The sequence below is a fragment of the Archocentrus centrarchus genome, chromosome 2 (genome assembly GCF_007364275.1).
Source record: "Archocentrus centrarchus isolate MPI-CPG fArcCen1 chromosome 2, fArcCen1, whole genome shotgun sequence".
Taxonomy (NCBI): Eukaryota; Metazoa; Chordata; class Actinopteri; order Cichliformes; family Cichlidae; genus Archocentrus; species Archocentrus centrarchus.
Window position 1 is genome coordinate 6,058,874 of NC_044347.1, and position 15,037 is coordinate 6,073,910.

The following is a 15,037-nucleotide window of genomic DNA, read 5'->3' on the forward strand; positions in this document are numbered from 1 at the left end:
CAGCAACAATGTTGTCCACGGCTTCTCCAGACCCTTTCATGTCTGTCACATGTGCTCAGAGTGAACCTGCTCTCATCTGGAAGAAGCACAGGGCACCAGTGGTGGACCTGCCAATTCTATGGAAAACAGCAGCTGGCTTCACGGTGCCGGGCAGTGAGCACAGGGCCCACTCGATGACATTCGGCCCTCAGGCCACCCTCATGGAAACTGTTTCTGATTGTTTGCTCAGAGACGTTCACACCAGTGACTGCTGGAGGTCCTTTTCTATATCAGGCAGTGCTCGTCCTGTTCCTCCCACAAAGGAGCAGATACAGGATCTCTCTCCGTCTCTATTAGAGCTTCAGTCAATGTTCAGCACGTTTTGAACACATAGAGGGATTTTCTCTGCTGATCAAACAGGAGAGTCTCACTGATGTACGGTTTAATCACAATCACTTTATTATTCTGACACTGAACAGACTCACAATCAAACTAGAAAGCTGAAGTCCAGGAACAGGAAATGATGTTCCTGCTACATCACTGAAACTGTCACATTCAGCAAATATTGCTGATCCAAGTTACACACTTTGACTTTAGTACTGTACAGATTCTCTGCTGAAGCAAAACATTTAAAACCTGCTGAGCCAGATCTGACTAACACAACAAGGTCATGCAATGAAGTTACAACAATGTAACATATGCTCCATAGTCAGGAATTTACATCAGCTGGTGAAACAGGAAGTAAAATTCACATAATGTATTAAAAAATCAATGTTGTCAAATAATGAAATTTCTATCTAGTTTCTAAAGGATCATTTAATTGTCCAAATGCCACCACAGACAAGTTAAAGTCTAGTTGTGATTTCATCATTCTAACAGCAGTAAAATAAATGTCAGGATGAACTCTGGCTGCTCACCAAACTTGTGTTCATTGGACAATAATGTGTGAACGTCTCTGAGCAGTTTGTAAATTGATGTTTTGGGTCAGTGCAGCTCAGTGATTCCTCTCTGATATCACAGTTTGTGTCATCTGCAGCAAACTAACTGCAGCTGACATGAACTGAATCATCTGAGCTGAACTGAGCTTCAGAGAAACACAACATCCTGATATTCACTGTGAAGCTTTGAGTGGAAAAAGACAGAAAAACAACATGTGGATCCTGGAATAATGGCAGCTTCCATCTTTAAAGGACTGAAGAGGAAGAAGTTTACAAGGAATCATTGAGAACAGTTTCAAACATCAACTGATTGAATCCATGAATCTGAAAACGTGTTTGTGAGTGAAAGAGACAGACATGTACAGACTGAACTATCTGTTCAACAGTCAGAGTTTCTCTGACAGGAGGACACTCTTTACACTCAACTCAGCACAGAGACACTGAGGAATCACACACACCAAACCAGAACCCAAATCCAGGATAAAGAGGTTCAGTGAATGTGGTGTTGAAGGTGTGGAGGTGGATCAGAGTGTCAGAGGAGACTCTGTAGAAGGACAGAGTGCCAGCAGGACAGTCCACATACACTGCTACTCTGTCAGAAACAGAGGAGGAAGAGGGGGTGGAGATGGATGTTCTTCTCTTTTTGTGCCAGACAGAGTAATAAACTCCAACAGCACCATCATTAGAGCAGCTTAGACTCCAGGACTGATCATTCCTTCCAAACTCACAGTTTTCTCTGTTTCCTTTCCTGCTGATTCTTCTGTAACTCACTGATATTTGAACCCTCCCTCTCCACTTGACCTCCCAGTAACAGCGACCAGTCAGATCATCTCTACACAGCAGCTGAGGCCAATGATCAAATCTGTCTGGATGATCAGGATATGACTGATCCACAATCACAAATGTCACCTTCCTGTTGTTGTCAGTCAGTTGTAGTTTTCTGTTCACTGTGTTTGTGTTGATTGTGAGTTGACAGGAATCTGATGGAGAGAACAAACACAATCCAGCTGCAATTATTGATCCATCATCTGTTCACTGATTGACACTTTGATGATGACTCCTGACATCAGAGATGTGAATGAGTGATGTGACAGTTTGAAGATGGTTGAATGTGTGCTGCTTTGTTTTCATCAATCACATTAAAAACACACTTACACTTCCTCAGACCTGGGATCAGCCATCGGACTCCAGCAGGCTCCACCCTGAAAGGAGGAGGGGGGTCAGAGCAGCACAGTCTCTTTCAGCATGCACACATGGACATTACATCGCTCTCAGACACACACTGTTAGACACTGATTTTCAGATTGTGTCCTCTTTGTGTTTGTTCTAAATGGAGAACATCAGTGACTCTGTGAGCTGTTAATTAACAGCTCTGGAAAAAGATGCAACAGGTTTGTTGTATTTTTCTGCATGGAAATGATCACAGAGGGACCTGCTGACTTTTTGTTCTCCTGTCCTTGATGTGCTGCTACTTGGTCTGAATATTAATGATCAGAGTGGATCAATGATCAGATCATTATTGCAGTGCACAAACAAAGGCAGCTGCAGTGAACTACAAAGGAAGCATCTGTCACTTCACTTTTCATTAGTTTCTGTTTTTGGATTCTCCTGCTCTGTTTCACTCACTCTGATTCTCATACTCGTCTGCTTCACTTTGATTTTTCTCACTGACTTTGATGCTCAATATTTCAGATTCTCCTAACAGGAACATGAGCCACTGGAAATCAATAGAAAGGCTCATTTATTGATTTATGAAACTTAATCCCATTGATGGTCAGAGGATAAAAATGTGAGACTGTTCCTCTGCAGAGATCACTTTGAACTGGTTGCTCCATTGTTGTTGATGGAGATTTTCTCCTTTGAGACCCCCATACAGATATCTACTGTTTCTGTTCAAGCAGACTTTCTGATAGAAGCAAAGTAAAAAGGTTCCTCTATGTGTGACTGTTCAGATAACACTCGTATCCAGCATGAAGTCATCAGACAGGGCCAGAGTGAAGTACAGCTTCCTCCTCTATCAGACACTGTCTGTGGCTGCAACAGGCCTCTCCATACCTGAGAGTTTCCAGTCTCAGCTGCTCCAGCAGCTTCACTCCTGCCTCTCCTGGATGGTTGTAGCTCAGGTCCAGCTCTCTCAGATGGGAGGGGTTGGAGCTCAAAGCTGAGACCAGAGACTTACAACCTTCTTCTGTGATCAGGCAGCCTGACAGCCTGCAGACATGACAGATACTCTTAGAGAACAGCAGAGCAGCTGCATGCAGACAACAAACTGCAGCAACAAATCATTTTAAAATGAAATGACTGAAACAGGAGTTCAAAATAACCAAGTCAGTCTAAATGTTAAAGTCTACAAGTGATCAAATCAGTGAAGTCAAAATGATGATCAAATCTACATAAAGTAGGACTGAGGCTGATGGGAGTGTCATTAGTTTTGCTGCTTTTTGGTTTGAATGGAAGTTTTGGTCAAACTAGAAGTCTGAGCAGATGATGGCACTAAATTAAAAGTCTGCTGATTGTTGAAGTTCTTATATTTCATTGTGAGGACAACATGAACATCTGAAACTAATTTGATCACAACCCATCAAATCTTTGCAGAACCAAAGTGGCAGCTAAACATCATCCTCCACTGAACTGTGCTGCTGGTGAGGCTGACATCATTTAAAGGTGCACATGAGGAAAGACTTCATTAAGAATCAGACACAGAGAGAGGAAGAAGAACAAACTGTGCAGAAAACAGGATTTCACCATGATGAGCAACATCCAACACTTTTAATATGTTTTCTGCATTTTGATCAGATCCATCAGCCAGATTAAAAAAAAAAACACTGAAAACCTTTCAGTCCAGATTCAAGGCTCAGGAGCTGATTTAAAGAAATCTTTAAAATAAAGAAACTCAAAAAAGAAAATTCTTTGAGTAGAGAAAAAAAAACTGCCACAGTTTAGATAATTTGATAAATCACAGCAGACACAGTCCTGCATCAGTTAGACACTAATGGAAACCAGATTTTAGTCATCTGTTGAACATTTGAAGAATGCTGACCTGAGTGTTTCCAGTTTACAATGTGGATTCTCCAGTCCAGAAGATAAAGCTTTCACTCCTGAGTCCTTCAGGTCATTGTTACTCAGGTCCAGCTCTCTCAGACTAGAGGACTGGGAGCTGAGAACTGAGGACAGAGTTTCACAGCTTCTCTCTGAGAGGTCACAGAGACTCAGTCTGAAAAGACAATAATAAGAAAACAATTAGTAAAGGTCTAGTCTTCTTAAGTAATATTGATTAATGTTTTAATTTAATTGGAGCACTATTAGTGGGTGGATCAATCCCAAATTGACAGTTGATATCAGTGATTTATTGGTATCAAATCAATAGTAAAGTGATAGAATTGATTCTCCATTCAATACTAAATTGCTCCTTTTTCATTAAAAACAAAAATCAATGTCAACACTAACACCATTCATTGCACACTTTGCTTCTCCCCCTCATTGCCTGCTCTTCTGTAATTTGTTGCTGTGCCAACACGTGACTCAGCAACAAAAAGTTAAAAGGAGCATCCTGTGGACATGTTTTACAGCTGTAAATGAAAAGACTGAAAACTGCAATGAAGGCTATTGTTTACTGTGGCAACACCACAAATTAAGGCTATGTTCACACTGCAGCCTGAAGTGAGCCAATTCCAATTTTTCGTGAAATCCAATTTTATTTGCATGGTCGTTCACATTTCCAAATATATGTGACTTGGATGTGATCTGTTTGTGAACTGCAGATGAACCTACAAGTAGTGATGGTATAGTTACCTTGAAAAAGTAGTCCAATTACTGATTACGGATTACTCCTTTAAAAAGTAACTTAGTTACTTCTAAAATTAATCAGTAAAGTAACTTAGTTACTTTACTGATTAATTTTAGAAGTAACTAAAATATATATATAAAAGTCACTTTGCCAAAAATTGAGTGCAGCTTCTACCTTGTGATAGAAATACTGTTTCTCACTCAGAATGACCTGATATCATTCATGTGAGATATGTTTGACACATTTCACAGATTATAGGTCAACAAGTCATTTAAATACAGGCAATCATTTTCTGGCAAATACCAGAAATCGCTTTTTGGCACAAGACTGGCAGCACCCCCGCTGCCTCAACATAAAAATTACAACTACAAAACAAGGGCAGCATTTCCTCTAAAACATACTGTCTGACCAACTTCTTCAGCTCTCCCCCCTCCTTACTGGTTTGTACTGAAGTCCAGCTTTTGCTGTTTGGGTGCTGGGGGGGGGCTCCTGCATTAGCCGCAGCTCTGCTTGACCACCTGGTGGAACTCGCTCTGTAAGTGTGACTGCGCCATCACTCCAGATGTTTCCTCATATTTGACGTAGTGTTTTTGAAGCTAGATAGTACTTAGCACAGGGCACAACTAACCTTGATGTTGTCATCTTTAGCTGACACAGACTCACAATAGTGCCTTATTTCAGCTGGAAAACGCGCATCTCTCTCCTCCCTGCATTGTTTACATTTGTGTCCCTGTGCTGTTATTGTCCTCATGCTGAAAACGGGACACAATTGTCACATTGGCCAGACGTCACTGCCCGAGGCGCAAGAAGAAAACAAAAATAAATCTTTGTACTGAGGAAAATGACAAAAAACTAACGCACAGTGACTTGGATAAGAAAATTTAACCTGATTACTGGACTGCAAATAGTAACACGTTAGATTACTTGTAAACCGAATAAAAGAAGTCAGATTAGAGTAACGCGTTACTAAGTAACACATTACAGACAACATTGCCTACAAGCTTCCCACATGTGCAGTAAACGATGCGATAACATCACAATGTTTACAGAAGTAAGTTTGTTTTTCTTGCTGTGCCCACTTAACGGGATGCAGAACAGTGACGTTTGTCGAGTATCAATGACATGCAGATTGGATGAATGCGACCCAGCCATACACACACACACACAGGTTGCATTTGAAAAGATCGGATACGTATTGGATTTAGCACCAGATATCCATGTGGCCTGGATCGTATTTGATAAAATCGGATCTGTGTTGTTCAGACTGTCATGAAAAGATTGGATACAGGGCGCATGATGGCAAAAAAAAAAAAAAAAAAAAGAATTGGGTCACTTCAGGCTGCAGTGTGAACGTAGTCAAATACAAACATCAAAAAAACGAGGCAGAGGGAAATCCCTCAGACAGATCCAGACCCTCTGTCATGGTCTCTGGATTTGATCCAGAGCTTTTGGGGTTTTGTTGTCCTTTGTGTGTTGTGCTGAGTTTGCCTACCTATTTGGTTGTTCTCTTCGTGTTTTATTTTGGTAATACTTCTGCTCTGTGCTTCACATCTGGGTTAATGTCCCCTTTAATAATTATGTTGGTTCCTCTTAGCTGTGTGACCACCTGTTTCCCATCCTCTCATTATCCTGAAGTGCATTTATTGTCTCAGTTTCCCTTTGTGCTTTGTTGCGTTCTCCCTCTTGTTGTGTGTTTCCAGTGCAGTGTATTACTTTTTCTTTATTTTACTTTCTAGCTTCCATGTAGGATTTGTTTTGCTTTTGACTCCAGCAATAAAGCTGGGAAAAGTCAGTTCCTGTTTCTGAGTCCTGCACTGGGGTCCTAATCCTGCCTGCCACACAGCGGTGTCTTGACAGAAAAACACAACCATATTATGGACCAGTGCCGTGTTGGAGGAGTTATTCGCCAACTGCTAGAGGATTCGTGGCTCATAATCAACATTCAGGACCCTCATAAGAGGTTGCTACGGTTGATTCTTTTGGAGGACTTTATTTCCTGTAAGCCATGGCTGCTAAGGAATCCCATCACTGCTTCATTTGCGCACACAATAACTCAGCTAAAAGAAAAACTCCAGCGTGAACAATTTGGTGTTGAGAGCTCAGCTAAGGATTGTGATTTTCCCTCACCTCAGCTTAGTGTTGTAGTACTCGAGATCGGTCTTGGTCTCGAGACCACTTTTTGATGGTCTCGGTCTTGTCATGGACTCAGACCTTGCGGACTCGGGATTTTATTTCAAGACCAGTCAAGACCACAGCTCTGGAAATATCACTAAATTGCCAGAATATTGTCCAATGTATTTGTATCTTTGTATTTATTGGATGCAAAATGTACTGATTCAAATCCAACAAAGATTGCCCTCCTCTGCCTCTCAAAGGAGCGCACCTCACAGACTCCGCCCCGGCTAGGTCGCTGCTATTATCGCTGCTTACGCCTGTATCATTTCAGCACAGTTTGCAATCTACCACAGAGCACGGACAGTTTCATTCACAGTGTGTATGTTTGATCTCACTATGGTCACGCGTGTGCTGCATAAATCGAAATAACTGCATGAACACGAAGAGAAGTAAGAGGGAAAATGAAGATCAAAGGAAAATTTCAGGCTTCCGATTCAACAAAAAAATCCCAGCATGAAAGGTAAATACCAACCTTCATGTATTTTGATACACAAACTAAAAAATTAATGCAAATTTTAGGGCTGCAACGATTCTTGGAGTAACGCAGTTCGATTATTAAAAATCCTCGACACAAATTTGTTGCTTTGATGTTTCGTTTCAACTCTGCAGCTCAGACAAAAACGACCCTTTAACACGAATGGATCGCTGAGATGTTTTTTCACGCCCCCACTTCTCTGTGCTGTGAGTGCGCATGTTTGAATGTGCGCGTGTTGTGCAGAGGATGTCAGCTGTTATTTTTTCTGTATGTCAGCTGTAGCCACCAGAACAGACCTATAACCACAGTGTACTTGGGAAAGGGGGGCTGCCATTAGCACTAGCAACCGTTCTGTGCCCCCCCCCTCAGTACAGAGGGGTCCGTCAAAATGTTTTTTATCAACCACCTGATCACCTGAACTTTGTAGCTGCTCCATCCACCCTGTTTGTTTCACACAGAGAAACATCTGCAGTACGGAAGTTAAAATATGCTGATGAATTGTTAAAATGAAAAATTATTTCTTATCCAATTACTTGATGAATTGACGGAGTAATCAATTGAATACTTGATTACTAAAATAATTGATAGTTGCAGCCCTACTTATATTCAGAAAGCCATAGTCAAACATTAGTTTTCAGCACCAGTGGAGCTATGAGAGGCCTTCAAGAATAAAATACCTACAGTTCCCAGCAAGATGATGTCACTTCCTATTGTTGCATTAAAAACGTGATAGTTTATGCTCACAACATGGTGGCTGATATTCAAATGTAGGAAATGCTTTTAGCAGCTGGTTGTTAAAAAATCTGGATTATGTTTTTGTTGTGTATGTTTTTAATGTGATTTCTGCAAACACATTAGTGGAAGGAAACAGCACTCTGGGACACATTAATGAGAGAGATTGGGTGGTAGCTGGATGGGAGTGTGGAGTCTTTGCCTGGTTTAAGAAGCAGGCTAATGTTAGCGGAGTTCATGTTTGGAGATAATGTGTGATCATTCTGAATCTGAGTTACCATTCTGAAAAAATGGGTGCTAGCACAGACCAAAATTCTTTATAAAACTCTGCTGGAAAACCATCTGGACCCTGGGGCTGTGTTATTTGGAAGATGCTGTACTGCTTCATAACATTCAGATAATCAAAGAGGTGAATCCAAAGCTGCAGCCTGTTTGTCATTTAGTTAGGTCAGTTAGGTGTAAAATCTTTACCAAATCAAAGATGCAGATCAGCAAGAATGAGAATTCTATACAACGAGATTAGGGTTGTCTTATGCAGAGCTGTAGCAGCTACAGAAAAAGCTGATGAGCCATACCATGAAAAGAGTTGAAGAGAGGTGACGGTCAGTGAGCAGCAGGATGTTTCATGCAGAAAATGAGCACGGCAGTAGAAAGCCAGTAGAAGAGCAAAGGGAAGATTTACAAGATGATAGTGAGACCTGCTGTGATGTATGGTTTGGAGAGACGGTGGCTCTGACAAAAAGACTGGAGGCAGAGCTGGAGGTGGCTGGGTTGAAAATGTTCAGCTCTCCATTGGGAGTGACCAGGATGTAGAGGATCAGAAATAGTGACATCAGAGGGAAACAACTTAGTCTCCAAACTGCTTAAACTGAGCACATTAGAGAGGCAAGGCTGAGATGGTTTGGACAGAGAAGGGATAGTGAATATATTGGACAAAGGAAGCTGAAGATGGAGCTGCAAGGCAGGAGGAAAAGAGGAAGACCTCAGAAGATTCATGGAAGGAGAAAATGCAGAGGGTTGGCATGGCAGAGGAGGATGCTTGGGACAGGGTGGGATGGAGGCAGGTGATCCACTGTGGTTACCACTCAACAAAGCAGCTGAAAGAAGGAGAATGTATCAATAGGGATAAGGCAGGAGGAGGAAAGATGGAAATGAAAGAAGTGAAGGGGATGGGAATTAGGAGAAAGAGTGAACCTAAATACTAAAAAGGTAGATATAATGTTGCTAAGTCCCATCTCTGTTCTACTTGTCTTAATCGTGTAATGCTTCCTTGATTTATTTTTTCTTTTACATTAAATGTTAGTTTGTATATAAAAAATATTTTTTATTGAATAAATATTGTCTTGTAAAATTCAAGCATCACAGTGTGGAACCAAAATATGTACTTGAAATCACTTGTGGACTGATGGGCTCATATAATTCTGATGGCAGCTGTATGCTCTGTTGGCAGGCATCGAATCAAAGGCAGTTGGGCAGCAGCACTGCAGAGCCTGCCAGGATACATGAGGAAGAATCCTGCATTCCTGAAGATGTGTGTGGTAAGAGTTTATCATTCAAAAACAGACAAAAAGCAAAACTAGTTTCACAGTGAGCAGGGTAACATTTGTGCCCCCTGAATGCTGAATGATATGACAAAAGATTACATAAGCACTGACACCTTTGTTTTGTTTTTCATGAAGCCTACAGATCCTGAGGACGACATCAAGGGAATGATCACCGGAATATTTTATTGACTGAAGATGAGCGGGAACCTCTTCCAGCTTCCTACAACGATGTCGACATTGTAATCGAGGAAAAGCTGATCATCACCTGCATGATGCCCCCAATGCTTTTGTGAACCTGATGGGACTGCTGAACATTCTGAACGTCCAAAAGACTTGAAGTACACTTTTGAGGTAATTCAGCGCCTGTTTATGGGAGTGACTTTTGACTTGTGTACTGCAGGAGTCCACTCTGAAGAATAAATTGCTCAGGGATGGGAAGATGTTTCTGCACTTGTCCTAAAGGAACTGTACTCGTGATTTTGTCCTTTGGTGCCAACATCACTGAAGAGCTTTATAAATGTACTGTTACTACATAGTGCAGTTTATTTTATATAGTCTGTGTACTCTCTAGAGTAACTGTCTATGAGACACTTGAATTTATGAATTTTGACATTAATGCAATAAAATTCTTGACTGAAATACATTTTGAGGTATTAGTGTGTGCATTATGATTATGTTTAAGATGGATTTGTTCATTGCCAAATTATAGTATTTTTGTAGGTATTAGTTTTCTCATTGTAAGTTTTGGAAAAGCTTATCACTGTAAAAAAGAATTTGTTGACTGAACTTGACTTTGTCAAGTAAACTTGTTGCTTTGACTCAGAGTTAAGTCTTGAATATGTAAAGCTTCAAGTGAACTACACTTAAATAAATGAGTTGATCCAACATGCTGTTTGTTGACTTAACTTTTTATTATTTTTATTATTAGCTAGTTGAATTAAAAGCATGTAATCTGAACTCAGTTTATCAAGTTCAGATTACATGCTTTCAGTTCAACTAACCATTTTTAGTCCAAATTACTTAACTTTTTATATAAAGTCAACAAACTGAAGGTTGAATAATCTCATTTATTTAAGTGTAGTTCACTTGAAGCTTTACATATTCAAAACTTAACTGAGTCAAAGCAACAGGTTTACTTGACAAAGTCAAGTTGAGTCAAATTCTTTTTTACAGTGTAGTTTTTGCATTCTGTCTTTGGTTTTAGTTATTGTTTTTCATTCTGGGTTCCCTGTGTTCTTGTCTTCTCCATGTCTGTGACATGTGTCTGTTTCATCCCCGTGTCTTGACCCCTTTTTGTGTTTAGGTTCCCTCTGCCTGCAGTTCTCCTATGTGTTGCATTTGCAGGTACCATGTTACTTCCTGTTTTATTGTGACAGTCTCGTGTTCCCTATACTTAGTGTTTAGTTTTGCTTCCACTTGTCTGATCTCTGAAATCATGTTCAGCTGTGATCCCACCTGTTGTCACTCCCCTCATTAGCCATTGTGTTTTTATTGTCTGATTCTGTCTTAGCCCTTTGTCACGTCCTCGTCACTCATGTTCCACGTATGTCGACTTCCTGTTCTGAGCTTTGTATTTTGAGTTTCCTGTTTTGTGTAGCTGGCTCCTGTCCAGTTTTGTGTTTTAATTAATAAAATTTAAGTTAAACTCAAAGACTTACTTACACAGATGTTTATTTTAGTCCTTGGCCCAATATGAGTTTCATTATTACAGCTATGCTCATTGTTTTACGACAGTTAAAAATCAATGAAGGATCGATGCTCAAACATCTATACAAAAAACTTAATTAATGGGGTCATCCAACATGTATTTCATGGAATGTTAGAGGGATCAATTCACCAATTGAGAGGAAAAAAATGCTGACGTATTTAAAGAGACAGAAGATAGATATAGCATTTATTCAAGAAAGTCACCTTACAGACACAGAACACCTAAAGCTGTGCACGGACTGAGTGGGGACTGTTTTTTACTCCTCTTACTTGTCAACAGCAAGAGATGTTGCCCTGCTCATTAATAAATATCTGAACTTTAAATTAAATTCAATTGAAAAGGACAAAAATTGTAGATTATTGTTAGTGCACTGTATAATAAACAGCAAAAAAAGATATCCTTGCTAAATATATATATGTTGCTAATGACCCAGCATTCTTTAACAACTTGATTATCAAACTGGCTGCAAAGGGTGGTCAGTGTGTTGTGGGCGGAAACTTTAACCTGGTCTTAAACCCCTTTTTGGATTGTTCATTACAGAAAACAGCTTCACTGTCAAAGGCAGCAATAGGACTAAAGAAAGCTATGGTGGACATAGGTATAATTGATGTGTGCCAAAATCATCATCCAAACCAGAGAGATTTCTCTTTCTTTTCACCTGGATGACTGACAGTTCACAACCAATAACCTGTAGATGGAGATTTAAAAACTACATATTAAAAGACCCTGAATTTATTTCAAACATGACCATTAATATTGAAATATTTCTCAAGAAATGTGACTCATAAGATGAGGACAGAAAACTCCTTGATGCCGATATATCAGAAATGGAGGTATTTCAAGCACTTAACTCTCTACAAAACAATAAGACTCTTGGGCCAGATGGTTTCTCTGGTTGAGTATTATAAAGCCTTCTCAAACCAATTACTGACCCCACTCACGAACATGATCAAAGAAGAAAATTACCAAACTCATTGGAAATTGCAACAATCATTTTACTTCCAAAACCAGACAAGAATAAAAAGAAATGTGACTCATAAAAATCCCTCAGTCTCTTAAATACTGATTATAACATACTATCCAAGCCAATTGCTCTTAGACTCGAAGATGTAATACCAAAGCTGATACGTACCAATCAAACAGGTTTCATTAAAAATAGGCACAGAACAGATAATGTGCAGCGACTGCTCCATATATTGAATGCTGCAACCCCCCCCCCAAGAAAAAAACTAAACCTCTATGTTAATAATCTCTGTGGACACAAAGCATTTGACAGGATCGAACCAAGCTTTCTCTTTCAAACGCTAGAAGCCACGGGCTTTGGAAAGAAATTTACTCAGCATATTAAAACACTATTCAATGCCCCAAAGGCGAATATATTAACAAACAGTGTCCTGTCTAATACCTTTTCTTTGTTCAGAGGCTGCCCTAGCTCCCTACTGCTATTTGCACTCGCAACTGAACCTTTAGCCACTGCCATCCATTCTAACACCTTCAGAACTGGAATCAAATTTGGTACAAATGAACATAAACTTTCGCTATATACAGATGATCTTCTAATATATATAACAAACCCATATACATCAATCCTTTCCACATTGGAATGTCTCAAAGCATACAATAAAGCCTCAGGGTACAAATTAAATTACACCAAAAGTGAGGTATAGCCTCTAAACTTGCAAGATAACAGTATTAGAGCTCTCACTAACCAGCTGAAATAGTGTAGTAATGTTTTAAATATCTGGGTATTCAAATTGTAAAAGCAGATGACTATACATTTAAACCAAATTATTTAAAGTTACTGGAACAAACTAAACTTAATTTCTGAAGATGGATGGACCTCCCAATATTTCTCATAGGCAGAATAAATACTATTAAAATTAATATTTTGCCCAAGTATATCTATCTTTTCAAATGTCTTCCAATAAATGTTCCCAAGAGTTTTTTCAAAGAGCTTAATAAAACCATGGCTTCTTTTATATGGCAAAAGAAAAATATTAGGGTCAAACTAACTACACTCCAGGCTTCATTTTCAAGGGGAGGACTTAACCTCCATAACCGAACTTTAGGAATTATTATCTTGCCTCACAGTATCGAACAATTTGGGTTTGGCTGCACGCATAAAAGTTTTCAGGCTACATGGCAGCAATAAAACAACATGAGATGAACCCTGTGCTTTTAAAAGATGTTCCATTTATAAGTTAAAAAAATGTTTGGCAACACTGACAGACAAACCAATAATATTGAACACATTTGCCACCTGGCAAGAATCTCACCCACTTCTAGATACAAATATTTCCTTTCTCAGAAGAACACCTCTGTGGAGTAACCTTAACCTTTCAGAGAAAGGTTAGAGAGAATATTGCTGACTCACTACTGCAGAGCTCTAAGGAATGAAAAGGCCAAATAGTAGCTGATTTGTATATCAACAATGATACACTAGCTAGATTCCAACTACTAAATAAGACATTAAATCTCCCTAAAAATAGTTTCTTCAAATTCTTACAAATCAGAGACTGGATTAAATAGAAATCTAATAAAACATTTCCAGCTATCCCAGTAGAAAATCACCTCAAATCCCATTTATGTAACAAGCTATGCAGATCGACAAAGGAATAACATCTTTTTTTACCAGGTGACAGAGTGGCGGCAGACTAAAGATCTATGTCTCTAAGACTGCTATTAGGGCTACAACTAACGACTATTTTGATAGTCGATTACTCATCGACTATTGAAACGATTAGTCGACTAATCGGATTATAAATCACATAATTATGAAATGACACTTATTTAGCTATCAGCTTTTAGAGTTAGCATAAGGTTATTTAAAATGTGGTAGTAAACACACGGAAGATGGTTACTTAATTGAAAAATTTTGATCAGGTTTGCTGCTGATATAACTTTAACGGTCCATTTTTCCAACCGTAAAAAATATATATAGTACTTTTTCGTCCCTGTAAAACAAAGTTGGCACAGTTTCACCAGTAGCCCCCATGACTAAACATAGCCGGTCTTTAATTCTAACGTCATTTCCGGGTCCAAATGCTCCTAAATAAACAGCAATGGCATAAACAATGACTGTTCACTATTAAATATGATTGTAACATACCTTATCAACTGCAGCCATTTCCGCTTCTCTTTCTCGTAGGTAAAATGACAGCTGAGTGTTTTTTTTTTGTGTGTGCCAGATCGGTTAAAACAACTAGGGACACAGCATTGCGGCATATGATGTCACACTCCATTTGGAAAAAAACGGATCCAAGGTTTGGGACAATTTCACACTCACTCCGTTTTTTTAGACGGAGTGAGTGAGCACTCCCTGATCGTCTAAGGACTCCCTGTTCTTTCCGCTAAACATACCGCTGAATGCTATTGCGCATGTGTGAAGCTCGCCAGAGATAGATGGATAGGAAGATGTCTCACTCCATTAAAAAAAAAATCACCAGTAATAACAAACGAATATTATCAATAAACCAAACCAAATGCACTTTTGTATGGACTTTGTGTTATTTTTGAGATTTTTAACCTGTGTAAGATCCAGTCTTGAGGTGCCTCAGTGGCCATTTGATTTGTTGGTTTTTGGTGACTACAAATAGCCACTACACCAGTGTTTTTCAACCTTTTTTGAGCCAAGGTACATTATTCTCATTGAAAAAAATCACGAGGCACATTATCAGCCAAAAATGTTAAAAAATGATA

At 39.4% G+C, this 15,037-nt stretch overlaps 1 pseudogene; it reads right to left on the reverse strand.

Moving 5' to 3' along the window:
- Positions 1 to 1,273: 1,273 nt before the first annotated feature.
- The window catches only part of LOC115798392 (uncharacterized), a 45,880-nt pseudogene continuing 32,116 nt past the window's right edge, over positions 1,274 to 15,037 (reverse strand).